The following is a 13,742-nucleotide window of genomic DNA, read 5'->3' as shown; positions in this document are numbered from 1 at the left end:
AATCTAAAACCTTGTTTATACAAACCATGAAAAGAAATAATGTTTCGTGTCAATTATGACGAGTAGCAACAATTATTCAAATCTAGACCTAACACACTACTAAGCACCAAAGAGTAAACTCCAATCTTTGTGACAGGCGACGCTTTCCTATTCCCCATGATCAAGTTTATCTTTCCATGCTCCACATCTCTACTTCTTCTTAGACCCTGCAAATCAGAACAAATGTGAAAACCACATCCTGTATCAAGGACCCAAGACATAGCATGTGATGAGTTATTAGATAGAATAGTATAAATACCAGTGAAGGTGGGCTTTATCTTCCCATCCTTGATGTCCTGCATGTACTTCGGGCAGCTTTGTTTCCAATGCCCTTTCTCATGGAAGTAGAAGCACTCTACATCCTTAGGGTTGGAAGAGGGAGCAGCAGGACCATCTTTGGTTCCACTTGAAGAGGAACCATTGTGAGACTTTCCCTTGTCGCTCTTAGAAGGAGCCTTCCTCTTCTTTCCTTTTCCTTGCCCAATAGCCAAGACAATGGGCAGTAGTAGTAGGAGTAGATGCAATAGATTTGCATTTCAGACTACTCTCAGAAGTCCTCAGCAGGCCTTAAAGCTTTCTTAGAATGACCTCCTCCTTGTTCATGTGGTAGGTCATACGAAACCGGTCGTGGCAAGGAGGCAAGGAGTGTAGAATAATATATATGGCCACCTCCTCATCGAAGTTGACATTCAACTTCAGCAAGCGGTCCACATATCTCTGCATTTTCTGCAAGTTGGCCGTGATGGACTCTCTATCCTTCATTTTGGTAGTGATCATCGCAGTGATGTTCTCATACCGTTCCTGGCTAGTACTTTGATGGTACCTTTCCATCAAATCTTGGTGCATCTCCTATGGATAATAGTCCTCATAGGACTTTTGGAGTTTCACAGTCATTGTTGCGAGCATGATGCAATGAACCTTCGTAGAATCTCGCTCATCGGTTTCGTAAGCAACAATTTCTTCGGGAGTGGCAATATTCACATTAACTTCCTTCAGCTCCTTGTTGAGAACATACTCTTTGTCCTCGTAACGCGTAACCATGCTAATGTTGCGGATCCAATTGTTAAAATCAAACCCATCGAATATCACCTTCCTACACAAGTTGATGAGTGAGAATGAGTCGAAAGGGGTCGATCCAGAATCGTTGTTTTTGTTCGAAGTAGACATCTGAAATAGAAAAGGAACAAAGTTTAGATTAGATAAAAATCCCCAATTAAACACCCAAATGAGAAATTAGGGGGAGGACCCAACACAATTATTTACAATTCAGAAGAGGGATGTCGTAATCTAATTGCAAATAATTTTAAGGTAGGTAAATGACGATTTACCAATTTCCACCATAAAAACAAAAAGGACAATTAAGTTTTAAATGAGTTGAAATTCCTAGATTCTTTTGAGATTCATTGAACTTTTCAATGGCATGTTTAAATCTCGATATGCCTTTCAAGTTTGTGACTGGGATACCGAGGATCACAAACAAGGTGTGAATAACCATGCGAATGTACTTGATACTCTCGATGTCATTTACCACCTAATCAATGTGCCAGTTAGCCACACATGCTCCGTTGATCTATGATAAACATCAAGCTAACCTTTGCCACCTTTTCTAGTCCCAAATTAGTGTGCCGATTATCCACGCACGCTCCACTAACGACTTGGCAGGGTGCAAAGTGTAATTTCATGGAATTTCATCATTTCACATTTTTCCTAAAGTAACTAACATTGGGGATTTAATAAAAACATTTAGTTACTTTACATTTCATTATACATAATAATGAGGAATTAGTTGCCCTATCCTACCCGTTCGGCTAATGACCTCCACCAATCAAGGAAGCGGTTGGTGAGAGTGGACACCCATTAAACCACCATTTTATAGGTAGTAACCTTATACCCCCCTTATAGACCGGCTTCGTGAATGAGGTCTACTAACAGTAAGACTAGCTTATCTTATACATACATATATATATATATATATATATATATATATATATAATAATTAATCTTAGAATATTATAATAATAAATCTTATAATAATATAATAGTATTAGAGTGTGAATACCAATGTTGGGTTATGAGCAAGACATCAATCCTATGGTGCACATGCAAACCCTAAAGCTTTGCATCTAGGTTTTTCTATTTGTACATGCAATATTCATCCAAAAGTCTCAAACCCTAATACTAGCATACAAAAAATCAAAATTAACATCTAATAAACAAGTTAGAAAGTTACCTTTGATTTTAGCTTGAAGATCCTTGAGCTTTTGAGAACCTAGCACCTCAAATATGATGCCTCTAATGAATCACAAACACCAAAACAATTAGAGAAACGTAGAGAGAGAAGGAAGAGGTCATTTGCGGCTCTTGGAATCCTTCTAGAGTTGTTGTTGGCCGAAAAAGTAAAGCCAAGAGGTTCCTTATATAGTTGAGCTGCTAGGGTTTCAGTCAAAACCCTAATTAGATTCCTTAGAACTTAAGTAGTCCACAGGATCCTTCCAGAAAGCCACCTATGGACGATTTCTATGTGGACTTCCCCATAGAATTTGTCCATCCTTCTTTAGGGTTCCTCAACCCATATTGCAATTATCACATAATTACAATATCAGTCCCTTTAATTCAATTAACCTCTTTTGACCACGAAATTAAGACCAATGTTAATTAAATAATATGATTTACCTTTTAATGTACTATTCATATAATATATTAATAAACCATAATAACCTCTTTTTCAATTATTCTTTCAGTCAAGTTGCTTTGGTGAAGGAAACCCAAAAGGACCATGCTACAACCGGTTCAAGTACATACCAAATATAGTTATGGCTTAGACACCTAATCCAACATAAATGAGCCCGAAATTCAACCTTCTATTAGCCCAACACTAGTTTCTTTTCCTCCATCTCTCATTACTTTGTCAAGCCCACTAAAGGACCTCAATTGCCCAACCATTAGCCCAATTTGATTCACCTCTAAAACTAACACCCATCTCTAATGCTCCACCGTCTCCAAACTTTTTTGTGTCCTCAAGGGCTCGCAACAACACCTCCATATTTCGTCCTTCTGAAAATTCACAACATCCAATGGTTGCAAGGGTTCGCACCAATTCTCTAAAACTAAAAACCTTCAATATCGTTCTTTCATCCACTTCAACCCTTGAACCTAGTAATTTTTCACAAGCCATTAAGCACAAATTTTGGCATGATGCGATGAAAACAAAATATGATGCCCTCAAGATAAATAACACTTGGTCGTTAGTTCCTTGTCCTACTAAATCTCACATTGTTGGTTGTAAGTGGATTTACAGGGTCAAAAAGCAATTAGATGGCACGATTGAATGATACAAGGCACGATTAGTGGCTCAATGATACAGTCAAGAGGATGGTGCTGATTACTTTGACACATTTAGCCCTATTATCAAACCAACCACAATACAATTGGTTCTATCGATTGCTCTTTCACAGGGATGGTTGATTAGTTAATTAGTTATCAATAATGCTTTTCTCAATGGTGACCTATCAGAGAAGGTACTCATGATGCAACCAAAAGGGTTTGAAGATAAAAATCGACATGGTTATGTATGCGGACTACACAAGGCATTATATGGCCTCAAACAGGCCCCAAGAGCTTTGTTCACAAAGCTAGTGTGACATCCCTTATTTCACAGCCAGAAAAGACTGATTTGTTTATGCTTTATTTGAAAATCAGAGTGTAATTTTAAAGAAATATGTTGCGGAATTTGTTCCTAAAAATATGAATAAGAATTTATCAAAGCATTTCCGAAGAAATTTATTTTCATTACATTACAAACCTCTGGATGTCATTGTCAATACAGATCAAAAGCATAAACAAAAACAACATAGGCCACAAAAAATACGCAGGCCTTACAATATTCTATTTATATCTACTGGCCTATAATCCATGATCTCTCATCAGATCATCACATCTATGCTCTTGTGTCACTACCTGTAATACAAGAAACTGAATGGGTCATGCTTGGGAGCCTGGTGAGCACATAGGGTTTTTAACCTACAATGAATAAGTTTATTATTTTCATCAAATCATTCAACCCGATTACCCGTTCCTGTTATCCTCACTTTACGTCCCTAAAGCATCTATTATAAGGGACGTAGCCTAAGGATTTTTCATCGGGGTGGATAACATTGCTTTGCGGATTCCTCAGCAATACAAGTGAAATAAGGAAACCATGAGGGGGATGGAGTACACCTGGTGAACACGTAGTTCATTTAAACACCTATAGGTTGCGAGCCTACTAGAGTTTCACTAGACTGTCTAGAATAATCTGTGGTCATCATCTATACTCCACTAGATGACTAGATCATCATAAACATTGAGGCCTCTCATCATTTTATTTCATCACACTTCATGTACCCATGTTTTTCCCAACATATTTGTAAATATAAAATACATATACAGTTTAAATCATAAAAAATGTTTAAATCGTTCATCCAACATCAATCTCAGGTAAACAGATCAGCATCTAAAAAGGCGTGACTAACAGATGTGACGTATGTGTCAGGCGGCGTCAAATCAGCGTCTGTTCAAATTCTCGTTGTTTCAAATTCTCACGCCCAATCTTATCCATTAAGGTGTTGTTTTAGTTACGCGCTTTTGCATTTGATCCATTTGTGAACTTTCGCAACGAATACTCATCATCAACTCTGCAAAACTAAGAGAAAATTTAAGTGCCACGAACTAGACTTTGGAAAATCACAAGGATCTTCATGTAAGAGTGTGTTAAAGATAAAGAAATAAATCAAAATATTTGTGGGATATTATTGATGTGTTTATAAGACACAAAGCAAGGGATCCCATGCAACGGTCTCTTCCTTTGGAGTCAATTCGTATATATGTGTTGGATTTTGGGTTTCACTTAATTCGTGGTGATAATGAATTTAAGATCATGAACACAGAGTTGGTTATAACCATAAACCTCAGTGGTAATTTCTAAGAGTCTCAAGGGATACATTTGTGAATACGAAACTTGATGGAGAAATGGTATGAGGTGGTTCTAAAGAAAGATTGTACCTCTGCTATGCGAAAGTGACGAAGTAGGTAACTCTTAACTCAATCTGAGAAGAGTCAGGTAGCTTATGACTTGTGCGAATTAAGAGCCTTATTGGGGAGAAACGATTGGTGTAATCGATTCATTAAGGCTTCAACATAGAAAGTTGTTGAGGCTTTGGTCTACATGCAGCAGCATTCTTCTAGGGACACTTAACTAGTGCATAGATAAGAAATTTTATACTTGCTCTGTCATTTGTAATTAAGATCACCAAGATTCTTGACATGAAACCTGCTCAATTATCCAATATTTTTGGTATCTTTGAAATAAGTAAAATAAAAGTGAAGAAAATAAAGAAAATATTTTTGTAATTTTGTTTTTCTGAAAAAATAAAATAAAAACAGAAAGAAATAAAATATTTTTGGATTTTAATGTTTTGAAAAATAAAATAAATAAAAATAAATAAATAAATAAAATATTTTTGGATTTTCGTTTTTCTAAAAAAGAATAAAAATAGAATAAATTTTAAAAAAAAATGTACAAAGGATACATGAAAATTCCAAACCACGAATGACCAATTGACTACGAGTTACTGCGAACATTCACATTGATTCGCAGTGTGAATAGTTGGTTGCGAGTCACTGCGAGCGTTCGCATCGATTCGCAGGATAAAAGATGACTGTGAGTCCCTGCAAGCGTTTATACGAATTCGCAGGCCACTCAAAAACTTATGACTGCGAAGGTGGTTTCGGAACAGACTCAGCTTCTATCATTCCTAATCCTTGAAGAATATGATTGAATGATTGTTCAGCCAAGGCTTTCGTGAAGATGTCAGCTAACTGATCAGCGGATCTTACAAAGTGTATTTCGACATTTCCTTCTTCCACATGATCTTTGATGAAGTGATACCTCTGTGCTATATGTTTCGCCTTTGCGTGTTGCACTGGGTTATGACAAATGCAAATGCCGCTTTCAGAATCGCAATATAAGGGGATTCGTTTAAAGTTGATACCATAGTCACGAAGTTGAATTTGAATCCAAATGACTTATGAGGTGCAGGATGCATCAGCTATGTACTATGTTTTAACAGTCGATAGGGAGACACAAGTTTGCTTTTTAGATTGCCAACTTACGAGTTTTCCATCAAGAAATTGATATCCTTACGTTGTACTTTTTCTATCTAGACCACAACCTCCAAGATCAGCATCTGAAAACACTTGCACAAAGAAACCTGAACTCAAAGGGTACCAAATTCCTAATGAGGATGTTCACTTGAGATACCTGAAGATGTTCTTAACATCGGTCACGTGAGGCTCGCGAGGATTAGCTTAAAACCTAGCACAATAGCAAACAGAAAACATGATGTCTAGATGACGAGCAGTTAGATATATCAATGACCCTATCATCTGAAGATAAAGAGTCATCTCAGCTGCTGGTTTATCCAGAGATGGAGTTAGTTTCATTCTGAATGTCATTGGAACCTTCACTTTTGAATCTCCCACCATTCCAAACTTGGAGAGTAAGGTCTGTGTATAAGCTTCTTGACTGATAAAGATCCCTTCCTGACTCTGTCTTATATTCAAGCCAAGAAAAAAGTTAATCGGACCCATGGAACTCATCTTAAATTTAGCTTCCATTAGCTTTTGGAACTCGGCTGTTAAACTGGGGTTAGTTGATCCGAAGATGATGTCATCAACATAAATTTGAATGATCATCAAATGGTCACTGTCTTTCTTGTGAAAGAAGGTTGGGTCGACAGATCCTTGTTTAAATTTAGCCTATTTTAAAAAATGAGTTAGAGTTTCGTACCAGGATCTTGGAGCTTGCTTTAGAACATAAACTGCCTTGTCCAGAATGTAATAGTAGTTCAGATATTTTTCATTTATAAACCCTAGTGGTTGTTCCACGTACACTGTTTCTTCAAGTTACCCATTCAAGAATGCACACTTGATGTCCATTTGATAGACTTCAAAGTTCTTGTGTGTTACGTATGCCAGAAAGATACGAACATATTCTAACCTTGCAACAGGTGCGAAAGTTTCTTCATAGTTGATGCCTTCTTCCTGATAGTAACCCTTTCCTACGAGCCGTCCCTTATTTCTTATCATATTTCCTTCCTTATCCATTTTATTGCGAACTACCCATTTAATACCAACAACAGAAGCATCCTTCATAGTGGGAATCAGTCTCCAGACTTTGTTTTGATCAAATTCATTAACCTCCTTCTACATTTCTTGCACCCAATCAGAATGATCAAGAGCAATTTGAACATTTTTAGGTTCAAGTTTGGAGATAAACAAATTGAACATGAAAAATTCCACTTTAGAGAATAGTGCAGCTCGCTTCGCATTTTGTTGAGCTCTCGTAAGAACACCTGAAGACGAATCTCCAATGACTTGAGTTTTTGGATAATCTTTGGCCCATTTAACTAATGGAGATTAGTTTGGATCAAATGGTGGATCCAATTCCGCATTCACTTCTTCAAATTCTGATTGTACATCTGAATCATCATTCGCATTTCCATTCTCCCACTCGAATGATGTATGATTATCGTCTTCTGGATTCTGATTCTCCCATGGAAAGGTGGCTCTAGTCTGACATCAGGGGTTTCATTCTCCCCTTGAACAGGTATACCAGATGAGGAGGTTGAAGTAGAACCCTCCCCCTGCGATGTAACATTCGCATCTGTAGGTTGAACTGGAACTTCAAAATCTTTCGTATTGGTGTGTTCCTGTTCCATTTATTTCGCAACATCATTAGTTCGTCTTCTTTGTTGTCTGTTTCTTTGGAATCTGAGGAGATTGCCTTCTCTGGTTCATCAAATAAGTTCAAGAATTCCTTGCAAAGGTTGGAAAGTGGGATGGTAGTGGGATTCAGTTTACGAAATATCTCCTGTGTTGGACTATCATTCTTCGGAAACTTCTTCGTGTAATTGTCGTCAAACGTAACATAACAGGTTTCTTCAATCCTTTTGGATCTTTTGTTGAGAACCCGATATGCTTTAGAAGTTAGAGAATACCCCAGAAAGATACCTTCTTCAGCCTTCATATCAAATCTGTTCCTCTGTTCCTTTAAGTTGAAGTTGAAGCACCTGGAACCAAAAACATAGAAAAACTTAACGTTAAGTTTTCTATTATTTATAATTTCATAATGGGTGACAGAGAATCGCTTATTGAGAATAGACCGGTTTTGGGTGAAGCAAGCAGTTCCTATCACATCCGCCCAGAAGTAGAGTGGCAGATTTGCGAACGACAACATGGTTCTCCCAGCCTTGCACAATGAACAGTTTTGTTTTTCAACTACACCGCTTTGTTGAGGAGTGTAAGGAGCTGAAAAATTGTTAGCTACTCCTTTCACAGTCAGGAATTCTTCAAACGCTTGGTTTTTGAGTTCCAGACCATTGTCACTGCGCACATTATGAACCAGCTTTCATAGTTGAAACTTTATTTGCTTTATGAAGTCTTTGAGCTTAGGAGTGGCTTCTGATTTCTGTTTAAGAAAATGTACCCAAGTGAATCTAGAAAAATCATCTACAATAACAAGAATATATTTATTACCACTGACACTTTCAATTGCAGAAGGACCATAAAGATCTATATGCAAAAGTTCAAATGGCTTAATGACTTTTGTATTCATGATTGTTCGATGACTCTTCCTGCTCTACTTTCCCATTTGGCATGTTGCACAAAGATGTTCTTTGTCAAATTTTAAGAGTGGTAATCCTCGCACATGATCTCCAAGAACGAGCTTGTTGATATCTTTAAAATTGAGATGTGAGAGTCTCCTGTGCACATGATCTCCAGATGGCCTTTGCAGTATCATACGAACTAACCAAACGGAAAGTGTCTGGTGGCAAGTCAAACCTGATGATCTTCATTGCTTTAACATTGCTTATTAATCTGCCCTTCTCATCCTGTGATATATCTTTTACATCAACAAGAAGTTTATTGTAGTCTTGCTGAGTTTTAATTTCTCTTCTTGTTCATGTATAAGTGAACGTCTGAACAATAATGGCTTCCTAAATCAAATAGCCATTGTCTTCAAGCTGAAGGACATAGTCTTCAAAATGCAGTGCCCACACTTCATAATCGTTGGGAAAAAGAATGGGAATTCTGGTTGTAGATCCAATTCTGCTAGAAAGATTTATCGAGTTAACATGAGAGTCGTCTGCCATGTTTAGAGATTAACAAAACTTGTATGAATAAAATGTATAAACTAAATGGTTTTTGGGTAATATAAAGATCAAAGAACAGTGTCAATAACAACGATGACGGCTGAAACAGATCCTATAATAGTGGAAACCCTAAAAATTCTTGCAATAGAAGAGATGCGTATAGATTACACAGTCTCCTGCTCTGATACCAATTGAAGAGTAGAAAACTCTTAAGATCGATTATATTCAAACAATTATAAGCGAATAAAGACATAATATAAATGAAGAATGTGTCAAATTATTATAAGTCACAACCTCAAAAGAGCTCTATTAAGAACTGCTACTGTAGAGATGTGTAGGGTTTACAATGACACGATTAATTGATATACGATGCATGCATGCACCTTAAATAGTAAAACCCTAATCATTAAACACGAGTGGATAGGCCCAACTCGGTTATACAGAAGATTAAATACAAAGGCCCAAAAGACGCAACACTGTAATACTCAACAATCTGACAATCCGAAATCCCAACTTGCCTATCCTTTACACAGATAGAGCCAAACTCAAACACAAGAGTTTGGTCCGACAGCAAAATTGGGACCACTAATATCCAAGCTGATACTCAACTCATGATCCATGTTCCACGAGTCTATGCATGCATTGCACCTTGTTCCTTCCGATATGTGACAACCCCTCCCTAAATCAAGACATAACGGTTCCCGACCATCTCTGAGACCTTAGTCTCACCCCTGGTCCGACCACCAGGTTCCCAAAGACTCGATTGACAAGGCTACCCAAGCCTGAGAACCCCTATGCGTCACACTCTGACTAGTGAATGTTACGGCTCCCTGCAGTCTTACAACTATCTCTCACTAACTAATTAGTGCTATGCCTCCTCGTAGTCTTACATCACTCTCTCACTGACTATTGAGTGCTACGGCTCCCCACAATTTTACAACACTTCTATCACATACTAATGAATGCTACGGCTCCCCGCAGTCTTACAACACTCTCTCACTAACTAATGAGTGTTATGACTCCCATAGTCTTACAACACTCTCTCGCTGACTAGTGAATGCTACGGCTCACCGCAGTCTAACAACAATCTTTCACTAACTAGTGAATGCTACGACTCCCTGCAGTCTTACAACACTCTCTCACTGACTAGTGAATGATATTGCTCCCTGCAGTCTTACAACACTCTCTCACTCGCCATGGGCTCACCCCACGGGTATCCCTGACAGTCCTAAGTGATTAATCCCACCTGGATCCATCCACTCTCTTATCACCCCACAATCTCATCATCAAGCTATCACCATACTGAGCTCACCAAACTCATGCTCCACGACCCATCATAGATAGGTGCGCACCTGCACCCAGATCAAGCTTCACTACTGCTGGCGACAATTGATTGATGGTTTCACAACTGGAAATATAGTCGCTTGCTGCTCCACTTGCCGCCTGAAAACCCCAAGTCTCATAGTAATCCAACAATCCAGGGAATCATACTCAGATACCTTGATACACCATCACAGAATCTCACGATAGCTTGCTACTCTAACTCGAAACCTTGAAGTACTCTAACTCAAAGTTTTGAAGCATGGAGGAATCGTCAATGACTGAGAACGCATTGACGACAATCCAATAGCCTATCCTCTACCTATCAAAACCCATGCAAAACTACACATACCGACTCTGAAGTTGATCAACTATTGCCCCTCCTAGAGTATAGATAGCAATGTACACGTTGACTAGAAAATCTCTCAACAATCGAAACTTAATGACCCAACCTCCTCAGAACTCGAACATTGGCATACCCGAAAGAAACACAGACCACAATAAGATTCTTGTCCAACGACCACCTACTGTGAAGACACTCATTCTCTCCTGAGCATATGCAACATGCATCATCTCACTCTGTATTTTCGCTTGACTGCCACAAGACCCTAGTCTCGTATACTCGGACCGTATATCCATATAAACCAAAATTTTGTACCGCACCAGATTGAGGATCCTCCCCATAGAATATCTAGTTCTCCCCCACTTAGGGTTCGAACCATCGCCCGTTGACATACGAAACAAACTACACTACAGATTGGCTCACCAGATGTACCATTCCTGACTCATGGAATGTACCACACAACACTCGATGACCTTCCAGATAATGACCAAATAACTCCAAATATTCTGAATCTCAGAGGGAAACCTCGGAACTCTCCCAATGTGACTACCTTCAGTCACCTAGAATCTCATTCGGCTGTGCAGGAAGTTGTCTCGACAATCCTAAAATAAAACTGTCTCTTTATCTGGAAATAACGGACTATTGCACACTTCATTCTCTGAATCCTCAACCAACACCCCATCGCAAGAATCAAGATAGAAACAGGAGACCTCACTCTCACAGTCGATTCGCGGCATAGAGAACGAAGGTTGTTGTCCCGAGATACTCCCCCCGGTTACATGGAACTGTTGCTAGAATATGCCTTGCCATGCTCATTCTCGGCGCATCCTTGTCCTCGTCTATCACATTCCCCACTAATGACTCCCTCCCAGTATACGAAATAATTCAAGGCACTCATACCACAAAAATCCCTTTGGTGCTAATACCGCAACTATCTGGTACCCAACGGGGTGTTCCTCTAAACTCTGAAATCAAAAGCTCACTGACCCTTCCTTCCAAAACAAAAATCGGGAATAATATGATCCTCGTCATAGAAATTTCCATCACAATCAATCAGTTGATCATTCAACTCAGACTGCGACCTCATCTCCGCTTCCCTTTAGAGTCCTGTGACTCTTATTGGCACCTTTCAGTCAAATCCCTCGAGAACTAAACTTAATTTTTCTCGTAAGGTATACTCCATTTAAGCTCAACTGACATGGCCTTCCGTCCCAATAATTTACCATATCAACTCTCGATCTGAACAACCAAAGCGGGATAACTAGTAAATACGGAAGCACACTCTGCTACGAGTCATGGTACCCAAACCAAGTTATCTCCCCTCAACCTGCTACTTAAAACCTCTGGAATTCTCCTTTTTTCGAGTATGGTTCCTCTGTTTTCAGTAGTACGGGCCCATACTACCTTCTACATCTACCCATACTTTCCACACGGATCATCCCATATTTCCTAAGTAGTTGCTCAACCTTCTCGATCAACCAATCCCATTACACATGCTCGCTATCCAGCGAATACTCACCTTTAAACAACGCACTTATAGGAATAAAATTAGTCCCTAGGCTCTCCTAGGTTCTCACACTTCTCTGCCATCAGCTGCTGAAGGACTCCGCGTAATGTCAATTAGCTACTCTAGCTTACTCACATCACTCGTGAGTTCCAGAAAGCACAAAGCAAGCAGCATTCAGGCATCGAGTAACCTCCACCAACACATAAAACCACTCTAGCATACAACTCCACTTGATATATCCACAACTCAAAATGCATCACCGAACTCAGGCAATCCTACCTCTCATGGGTATCTAACTACTCTCTCAATAGACTCCTCAAATTACACATCTAGATGCTCCTACTAGATAGCTTCTCAACTCCACTCTAACTCGTAAAGACCTCCAGCATCCCTCACAAGGTAAATGACAAGAAATAATGTCATTCAATGACGACCTCCTAGGCTATGGAATCATGAATCAGGCAATTCTAGCTCTGAATTCCTGAAATTCCTAGCCTATTGTCTAGCATGCAATGCTAATAGCTCGAAACAACTCATTTCATAATATAATCAAGTAAGGGTATTTTGGGAAATCACCGTCTGGACTCTGGCCTGATTGTACACACTGCTTCTTCTCATTTTCTCTTAAAAACTTTTACTCCTTTAGAAAATCATTTATTTTTAGACAGATTCCTTAAATCCTCATTTTGAGTCCTGACATACCCAAGGGTACGTCCGAATCCCTCAAACCAAGGCTCTGATACCAACTTGTAACACTCTAAATTTTCAAATAAATTTTTCACTTTTAATCCACACAAAACACAGTTTAATATATCCCAAATCCAATTTATAATTTGTTTCAAGCACAAGACATAAAACTGTTTGTCAATTATCCTAGAATCCTCAAAACACAAATCAACTACTTGGTGAGTACAATCATGTTGTTGCCTTCCCACGATCCTGAGATGTACCTGAAACACATTTCACACAACACTGTAAGCACGAAGCTTAGTGAATTCCCAAAAATACCACACACAAATAATTAGCCTCTCATGGCTATATCTCGATAAGGACCCTCTGGTCATGTGTCCTAATGAAGACCATCCGGTCTCACAGCTCGGTTTGGACCCTCTGTTCCTATCTCAATAAAAACACAGAATAATATACAACATAAATCACAAAGACAAATGCATAATATAACATATCTCAGTATAAGTACATAAGACTCTCCGGTCAATAACACAGATAAGACCTTCCGGTCGCACAACAATTACCACCCAGGTAAGTATAGTGAGAAGACTCACCTCGCCTAGTAAAGCAGTATATCCCACACTCGAACTGCTGGTCTAGACTCCACCCCTCA

This window comes from Lactuca sativa, chromosome 1, assembly GCF_002870075.4.
Source record: "Lactuca sativa cultivar Salinas chromosome 1, Lsat_Salinas_v11, whole genome shotgun sequence".
NCBI classification, from domain to species: domain Eukaryota; kingdom Viridiplantae; phylum Streptophyta; class Magnoliopsida; order Asterales; family Asteraceae; genus Lactuca; species Lactuca sativa.
The sequence above is the reverse complement of the archived record's forward strand: the minus strand, read 5'-3'. Positions refer to the sequence as shown.